Below are 2,514 nucleotides of genomic sequence, written 5' to 3'. Positions count from 1 at the left end.
GAATTATTGCAGAGTACAGAATTCGCTTATATCCTATACCCTATTTTTCCTCTGTTATTAACACCTTACCTTAGTATGTTATGTTTGTCACAATTTATGAGCCAATATCGATACATTATTATTGAAGTCCATACTTTATTCAGATTTCTTCAGTTTTTCTGTTCTAGGATCCCATCCAGGATGGCACATAACATTTACTAGTGATGTCTCTCTTTAGGCTTGGCTGTGACAGCTTCTCAGACTTTCCATAAGTTTGATGACCTTGATAGCTTTGAGGAACACGGGTCAGATATTTTGTAGAATGTTCCTCAGCTGGGATTTGTCTAATGTTTTTCTCATGATCAGACTCAGAGTAATGTGTTTTTGGGAGGAAGACCACAGAGATCAAGTGCCATTCAAGAGCGCATCATGTCAAGAGTACATACTATCGATCTGACTTATTGCTATTGATGTTGACCTTGATTATCAGGTAAAATTGTATTTATGTTTGGTTGGATAATATGTGTACATAACATAAAAATTTAAACGAAGAAATTAAATAGTCTCCCTGTGGCCTTGCCTCATCCTCTCTCAAACACACACAGGTTGCCTCACCAAAGGTAACCATGTCTAATTCCTGGGCAGTGAATGTTACTTTATATGGTTAAAAGGAATTTTGCAGATATGGCTAAATTAAGGATTTTGAAATGGGGAGATTATTCTGGATATCAAGATGGGTCCAGTGTAATCCCAAGGATCTTTATAAGAGGTAAGACAGGAGGGTCAGAATTAGAAAAGGCCATGTGAAGACAGAAGCCAAAGTTGGAGTGATGTGGGGGTACGAGCCAAGGAATGTGGGTGGTCTCTAGAAGCTGGAAAAGGGAAGGAAATGGAGCTCCCTTAGAGCTTCCAGAAAGAATCCTGCCTTCAGAACTGCGAGATAAAGAAATGGTGTGGTTTTAAGCCACTAAGTTAGGGGTAACTTGTTACAGCAGCAATAAGAAACTAATACAACGACTCCGGAATCCCCTCATCAGATTTTCCACCAAGTGACTGTCAAGCCTTGTCTTGAATGCCTCTAGTGATGGGGATATCACCATCTACACAGGCACCTTGTTTCCTCTTCAGCATCTCTTCCTTCTACAGAAAACTTCCCCTGTAACTACCCACCACTGCACGTTCGCCTTCAGTCCCAGGTCTTGGAGCAAGAAGGACAGATAGACACACTCCCAATTCCTTGTGCACGTCACAAGGAATTGTCTCCTCTCTAAGCCTCCAACTTTTCCCTAGTTCGGTTTACTAACAAGGTATAAAAGCCAACTTTCTCTGGGTGAGGCTCCAGCTAAACACTTGTGGAACGGGATCCCACTGCCCGCCTGTGGCTTCCCAACCTGAGGAGGCCATGGCGAAGTCCATCAGAGAGCACCCCGTCTTCCAACAACAATCATCTAACTCCCTTCCCCTTTCTCCCAGGGGCCCAACAGTAGTTTCCATCCTTTCTACGAATAGTATTAGTCGTTAAAAATAATATCGAAACTTCAGGTTCCGAGCCTTGGCAAGTGGCTGGAATTTAATAATGTAGTTTCGTTTCCATTGTATTTATTTTTATGGTTATTTTCGACTGATGGCAAGGGAATGATTTTCCTTTTCTGCTCAGGCTACAGTTTCCATTTAAAACATATAAGTAGTAAAAAGACTGAACCAGTTTAAAAATAACGCTAAGTCTTAGCAGCACCGGTAGATTTTAGATGTAGACGGTAGGGTTTATGTGGTTGTATATAGAAAACTGCTGACTAATTCTCGAACCGCGGCGCATTGTTTTAGAAACTACATAAGACCCCATAAAAGCTGCTCCAGCAGGTCAGGATGGCCGAGCGGTCTAAGGCGCTGCGTTCAGGTCGCAGTCTCCCCTGGAGGCGTGGGTTCGAATCCCACTCCTGACAGCAACTTCGTTTTTGCGTTTTTTCCCCCTCTCCAGGGCCTTCTGAGGAAAGGGCGTAAGTTGCGCTAAGGTTCTGCCGTACAGAGCGGGACTTCCCTTTTCGAGTCCAAAGTTAAAAAATTTCATTAGGAAAACAACTGTGAAGGAGAAAATACTTATTTTATAAAAAGATTAGAAGACTGCTATCCAAAGGTATAAAACAACTAGTTAACCTGCAGGTTATGGGCGGAAAAGAAGCTTGTCAGGAGTGGGATTCGAACCCACGCCTCCAGGGGAGACTGCGACCTGAACGCAGCGCCTTAGACCGCTCGGCCATCCTGACTACTTACGGAAGAGGTCGCAAGCAATCTTCTTCAGCAAATCTACACTGTGCGCATGCGTAACGAAAACCATGGGCCTGGGCTTTGTTCTCTCCCGGCGTGGGGAGAAGCTGGGTGTTTGTGCTGGTTTAAGGGGCGGGTCGAGATGGGACCAGGAGAGGAGCCAGGCGCCTAGGAGACAGTAGAGGGCGCGAGCAGCGTGTTAGAAAATCTGAAAGGCGGAGGAAGACTGCTTCGCCGTTCATGCATTCGTGCCTCTGACGTGCATTCATT

The 2,514-nt window shown here is 44.4% G+C and overlaps 2 non-coding genes across 2 annotated transcripts; one reads left to right on the top strand and one right to left on the bottom strand.

The window, feature by feature from the left end:
* The first annotated feature begins 1,839 nt into the window (after nt 1-1,839).
* TRNAL-CAG lies at nt 1,840-1,922 on the top strand. The gene has a single exon. It is a non-coding gene; the product is annotated as a tRNA-Leu (tRNA).
* A 238-nt stretch (nt 1,923-2,160) lies between these two features.
* TRNAL-CAG lies at nt 2,161-2,243 on the bottom strand. Its single transcript has one exon. It is a non-coding gene; the product is annotated as a tRNA-Leu (tRNA).
* Nucleotides 2,244-2,514: the final 271 nt, after the last annotated feature.

Source organism: Pteropus vampyrus, unplaced genomic scaffold (genome assembly GCF_000151845.1).
Source record: "Pteropus vampyrus isolate Shadow unplaced genomic scaffold, Pvam_2.0 Scaffold51, whole genome shotgun sequence".
Classification (NCBI taxonomy): Eukaryota; Metazoa; Chordata; class Mammalia; order Chiroptera; family Pteropodidae; genus Pteropus; species Pteropus vampyrus.
This window is presented reverse-complemented; position numbering and strand designations above follow the sequence as displayed.